The following is a 6,601-nucleotide window of genomic DNA, read 5'->3' as shown; positions in this document are numbered from 1 at the left end:
TGAGCACTGAGTAATGTGCATAATTGTTGAATCACTATATTGTATACCTGAAACTAATAAGACACTGTATGTTAACTATACTGGAATTAAAATAAAAAAAATAATTAAAAAATTAAAAATAAAAATAAAAAAATAAATAAGGTCCAGATGAATTAAGAGTACGCTTACCATGAGAAGCAGTGAGTAATGTATAGAATTGTTGAATCACTATTTGTACACCTAAAACTAATGTAACACTGTTAACTATATTAGAATTGAAATAAAAACTTAATAAAAAAAGGTCCAGGTGATTTGCAAAGATTTACACCAGAACTTAGACAAAACAAAACAAAACAAAACAAAACAAAAAAACAGAAAGAAGCATTTCTGACCTGAAGAAATCTTTTCTGACTCAGATGGTCATTTTTTATTATAGGCCAGAAAAATATTAGAGTCTGCACAGTGCAGCTGAGGATTGCTGGGTTTTTTTTTCATGTCATTTCTTTGGCTCATCTCCTTTAGCTTCAAGCCTGAACACAGTTAGTTAAAAGAAAGTGGATTATTTAAAACTTACCTTTGTGGCTGATGATCTGTTCTCCAAACTCTCTCCTCTTAGACATACACACCTTGGGAAAAAACACACAGAGTATGTGAAAAATGTGTATTCCTCTCTACATTGATGACTGAAATCACTTTCAGTGATTCAGATTAAGTGATTTCAGATATTTGTCAGGACCACTGACATGACAGTATATTTTTTTTTTATAACTCTTTCGTGCTCAAAAAACTTTACAGACTTTTTAAATGAATCTTTGTACCATCCCTCTGAGGCAAATGAGGAACAGGTGTAATTATCCCCTCTTCACAGATGGATAGGCAGACACAAAGGAAGGGACTGAAATCCAGCCCAGAAGGAAATCCAGCTAAGGGCCCAAATAATTCTAATACAATCTGCCTCTCCTATCAATGCCATTTTCCTTTGATTCATGAAAATGTGTTGTGGGAAACTCTGAAGGCATTATTTTTCCATTCTTCAGTGATGTCCCAAACTCTGTAGGGACATCTGAAGAGAGGAAATGATGACAGTGGTAAATGTGGGCAGCAGCAGTGTGAGTCTATGAAACCAAAATTTAACCTTCCTGAATAATATGATCAAGGTCTATGCTGCATTCCATCAGTACCTGATCAGCCCGCACCATGCTGTTATTTGCATAAAAGCAGACAGGGTGTAGGGTGCGGGCGGGGTAGTATTAAACTAATAGTCATAATTGCACAGCTGCAAACCTCTAAAAGTACCCAACATTTGGGAAGTACTAAGGTACCGGGAATTTTTCTGAATGACAATAGCTTTCAGTGCAACAGGCTTAGAAAATATGCTGTTCCTGACCAGAAGCCAGACTGCTGACATGAAAGTGGACAGGAGAATACAAGGGCCTCAAACTCTGCACTATGCAATGCCTTTCACATGGTACTGTTTTCTTAAGAGATTCCTATTGGGGCACCTGGGTGGCTCAGTCAGTTAAGCATCTGACTCTTGATTTCGGCTCAAGTCATGATCTCATGATTTGTGAGATCAAGCACTGCGTCGGGCTCTGTGCTGACACTGTGGAGCCTGCTTGCAATTCTCTCTTTCCCTCTCTGTCTGCCCTGCCCCACCTCTCAAAATAAATAAATAACTTTAAAAAAAAAGAGAAGAGATTCCTATTACAGAAACTGCGACTTTAGGAATTACTGGTTTTAATAATCTCACCGTCTAAGCAATGGACACTATGACAGGAAGTCTTCAGACTGTCAGCTTCCACAAGGCCCTCACATATCCCTAGCATCTGAGGTCTTCCAGAAGCAGCAGCCCATCCCAGCGTCCCAGTTCCCCCAATCTCATCCCTGCCCTTCATACCTGCCAACCTCCCTGGAGGCTCTCCTCCCCAGAAGCTCCCTTCTAGTGAACCTGAGACTGTAGGGAATGAAGGGTGACGGAGCCATCAGAGGGTGGAGCTCTCAAAGGACAAAACTTCAGGATTTCCCTGGGTTTCCCTTCCTGTAAGTGCTGTTCTTCACCAAGTGGAGTAACTTTTGAAGTGTGGTATTCTATTCAAGAAGGGGATGGAGCGGAAAAGAACAAAATTCTCAAAAGATACAGACTATAAAGTGGGTGACTTACTGATCCAACAGGGGTTTGCCTGAAATTTCAGAAAATAAGAATAAAGAAGATCTTATCTATACACTGTTCCTTCTAATATTTTAAAATCGAGAAGGTAACATGCTCATACATGACAACCTACGAAGATGGCATATATAAAGATATAAATAGGTATTCACAGGGAGGCAAGTTACTGTTCTAATCAAGTTAAAACTTACAGCTTACTTAATCGGACACATTTGATGTTATACCTAATTGTGCAGCAAGATAATAAGATACAACAGTAAGGAGATCATTGAAAAGAAAAGTAATTGGTACTACCTGACACAGCTTGACCAACGTTTTCGGTTTATTTTTTTAACTTTGATAGTTCAGTATAATTTGCCACCATCGATCTTTCCATAATGCCACGAGTGCTTTTGATTATCAGCATTCACACAGATATATTCATACTGGGAAAAGAAAAAAGAGTGTGTGGGCACCTAGCTGGCTCAGTCAGTAGAGCATGTGACTCTTGATCATGGGGTCATGAGTTTGAGCCTCATGTTGGGGGTAAAGTTTACTAAAAACAACCCCAAAAAACAAACAAAAAAAACCCTCAGAAACAAAAAAAAAAACAGTTAAAAAAAAGACTATTAAAAAAAAAAAAACCCTGCTGAATCAAATTCCTTTTCACTCAGAAAGGTCTCTGTCCCTCCCCACAAACTTATGTCCCTATTCCTCATGAGTTTTCATCCTCCCTATCCCTGCTACATTGGTGATTTTTATTCAAGTTATCAAATGAAAAGAATTGCCTAAAGCATAAGAAAAAAAAATCAGGCCCACTCAATCAGTCTTGAGGGGAAGAGCTGAGGAAATCTGTATTTAACAAGCAGCAAGGTAATTCTTCTTTTTTTTAATCTTTATTTATTTTTGAGAGAGAGAGAGACAGAGCATAAGCAGGGGAGGGACAGAGAGAGAGAGGGAGACACAGAATCCAAAGCAGGCTCCAGGCTCTGAGCTGTCAACACAGAGCCCAATACGGGACTCGAACTCACAGACTGCAAGATCATGACCTGGGCCGAAGTTGGATGCTTAACCGACTGAGCCACCCAGGTGCCCCAGCAGCAAGGTAATTCTTACCAGGCAAGTTCAGGAAATACTGGACTATGGGGTCCCTATTTTCCAAGTCAAAATCAGAGCTCACAGATTTTTTTTACTTGTTAGTGAATTTATTTACAACACATGTTTTATTAAGATATACTTACTTACCTCAAATACTTTTATAAATAAAGTGGAATACAAATTAATGGTTTAAAGATACAGATAATAAATTGCACATTGACATCTTTTAATAAAATTCCCTTTTGGTTTTTCCAGAGATGACTCTACATGAAATGAGAACCATCCAAAACATATGGCTGCTGGCTGGCTAGGTAGGAGTTCTGCCCTGAGAGGGGTGAAGATCAGGGGTGTGAATGGGGAAGGGCAGACAAGAGCGTTGGCACAGAAAAAGGAGAGGCGAATGAGAACAGACTGGATCTGAGGCTGGGAAGCAAAAGGAGAGAGTGTTTTGGAATCAAGGGGCCAGGACTGTGTGGGTGGTGGGGCAATCACTACTATCAGCATCTTCCACATAATAACCCTGAGCATCTGCAGGTATGGCTACTGCTGTATCCAATATACCCTTTGGATACAGAATAAGGTCAGAGAAGACAAACACTAGGACGTCAGTTTCTTAAATAGCTCCCATAAAAAACAACGTAGCTGATTTACCTTCAGAGCCACTCAAGTTAGAACTGGATTTCAACAGAAAGATCCACTGTCCCCAAAGAAATATATATTCCTTTAGGAACGAAGGGAAAAGATCATCTATCATGAGCTTGCTCTGTATTAAGTACTGTGGAAGTAGCTCTGGTGTGTGGGTCCAATATTCATTCAACAACTCCTTCTTCAGTGTCTGTCAAGGCTAATCACTGGGTTAGGTGTTAAGAATACACAACACAAAAGAAATGGTCTGTGCCCTCATGAAACTTAAAAAAAAAATTTTTTTTTAACGTTTATTTTTGAGACAGAGAGGCAGAGCATGAACGGGGGAGGGTCAGAGAGAGGGAGACACAGAATCCGAAACAGGCTCCAGGCTCTGAGCTGTCAGCACAGAGCCTGGCGTGGGGCTCGAACTCATGGACCGCAAGATCATGACCGGAGCCGAAGTTGGATGCTTAACCGACTGAGCCACCCAGGCGCCCCTCATGAAACTTTTAATACAGTGCAGATAGACATTTAAAAATAAACACATAAATGTGGGTTGTGTAGTGAGTTTAAAATTTATAGTCACAGCCCAGATGTGCTGGAATGTGCCTTTATCTTTTTCTGATGGAATTCAAACTTAGCTCTTGAGTCCCCTTTCTGCTGATGGAAGGGAAATGAGCTCAGTCTTGCCACTTGAAGATAACTCAGTATCTTTCCATTTAAAACTAGTAAATATTCATTCTGATTCAAAGTTTTCCTTCCCCTTCTGTTTCCCTTTTTTTTGAGGATTAGCAACTTCCCCAGGAACCCTAACTACCCTGCAGCATCGGTGCATGAGGGGCCTCTGTAGTGTGGTTGTCCACATGGTCGTTGGTGGGTCACATACATGAGCTGAGGTACAGTCTATCGCAAGTGGTATATGGCATCCACTGGTGGTGTCCATGGTCCCCACCATTGCTTCCAGCCTCAAGGTTTGCACACAAAGTCTCCCCTGGTTGCATGGGCATTTTGCCACCACCCTCAAATCCTTCAGGGGCTTAAAACCTCTCAGCAATTTCCTCACACCACTCTGACATGTGCAGTGTTCTAGAATGCTGCCCTCACTCAGACCATCTGCCAGAACTTACTCAGTCCTTGTTACCCAGGTGTCCTATTGGCTGGGTGCTATTCCAAACTTGAGATTCATCTAAGTAAATCCAGATATTGCAATGACCTCCCTTGGTTTTGCCCCGTAGGGGACAGGGTGCCGGTGTTTCTTCTTGGCACCTGTTGGCATCTGTGCTCCACTCTTGGCTCCTCTCAATCTCCTCTCCTTGTCTGTTTGGAGGATAGATGGGGCACAAAGATTTTACAGATCTGTGAAATCAGGATGAATGCAAAATGAAGACATAGCCTCAGCCTCTCAGTTACAGGTGAGGGCTGAGTAAAAAACCGCATATATACAGGATGACCTTGGCCCAGGAGCTTTGTCCTCCCCAGGGAGAAAAGAAGGGGAAGAAAAAGTAAATGTAACTTGGTGTTTAGTCACAAGAGACAAAGTTCCAATGTGGAAATGATTATCACAAACTGCCAAGTCTGTGTCATCCTGTTCCTAGCTGGAAACCATGGTTTACGTGTTCTTTAGAATTCAAAGTCACATTCATGCACTCCTGACTTTTCGGAATATAAACTGGGGAAGCCCACTACATTTACAAATTGTTACCCGCTCCTTGAAGGAAAAGTAGAGGATGGTCTGACACTGTATCCGTAACAAGAGGCCCAATGGAGTTTAGAGAGCAGGAAGGGCCTGGGGCAGGAGACAAGCTTTCTCAGCCTGACAAGCACACCTCAGCCAGTCACAGGGTGCTCACAGCCAGCTGGGATCCACCAGCAAGGCCGCCTCCCCTGACCTCTAGCTGTTATCACCAGGGCCCAAAATAATACCACTACATTGGGTGAAACCTGACCATAATGTGCATGAACACTTTCTTTAATATTTAAATCTGACTTGCAACTACACTACAGCAATGTAAGCAGCAGAATCCAGACTATGAGGAAAGCTACAGGTCAAAAATAATCTGTCTTCTTAAATCTGAATAAAGAGAAAAGTAATATACAGATTGAAGGAGAAATAATCACAATGTGAGAGATTAGATCCCGATTCAAAAAAGGAACTAAAAAAGCTGATGTATACACAGCAACAGGAAAATTGAATACCAACTGCCTATTTCATTATATTAACGAATTTTAGGTGTGATGATCCGGTGATTAATTTGTGAAATGTTCATTTCTTCTAGGGAAATATGCTTCAGGTACCTAAAGAGGACATGATATGAGGTAATGTGTTTCAAAGTAATACAAAAGGGGGAGTGAATGAGGGAAAGAATAGAATAGGACTGGCTTTAGGTTAATGGACATTGGGACTGAGTGATGGGTACATAAGAAATCATTGTACTATTCTCTCTATTCTGTGTATATTTACAAATTTCCATAGCAAAAGTAAAAAACAAACAAAAAAACTACTTAGAACCTGTCTTGCAACTCTACCCTTCATATATAACTGTGTGTGACTACACAGGTACTACTAGGTAAACCGTGCCAGGGAACTTTTTTAAGAACACATTTGCAATGTATTCTTCACACACAGAAAGTGAAATGCAACTGGATTCTATTCAATTTAAGAAGAATAATATTGTTGGGGCACCTGGGTGGCTCAGTTGGTTAAGCATCTGACTTCAGCTCAGGTCATGATCTCACTGTTTGTGAGTTCGA

At 40.9% G+C, this 6,601-nt stretch overlaps 1 long non-coding RNA gene across 1 annotated transcript; it reads right to left on the bottom strand.

The window, feature by feature from the left end:
- Window positions 1-483: 483 nt before the first annotated feature.
- Window positions 484-6,577, bottom strand: LOC121028827 (uncharacterized). Its single transcript, XR_005789455.1, has 3 exons — window positions 6,534-6,577; window positions 4,978-5,167; window positions 484-605 (listed from the first exon to the last, which is right to left on the bottom strand). It is a non-coding gene; the product is annotated as an uncharacterized LOC121028827 (long non-coding RNA).
- Between the last annotated feature and the right edge of the window lie 24 nt (window positions 6,578-6,601).

This window comes from Herpailurus yagouaroundi, unplaced genomic scaffold (genome assembly GCF_014898765.1).
Source record: "Herpailurus yagouaroundi ecotype Mexico unplaced genomic scaffold, PumYag 100, whole genome shotgun sequence".
In the NCBI taxonomy this organism is placed as follows: domain Eukaryota; kingdom Metazoa; phylum Chordata; class Mammalia; order Carnivora; family Felidae; genus Herpailurus; species Herpailurus yagouaroundi.
This window is presented reverse-complemented; position numbering and strand designations above follow the sequence as displayed.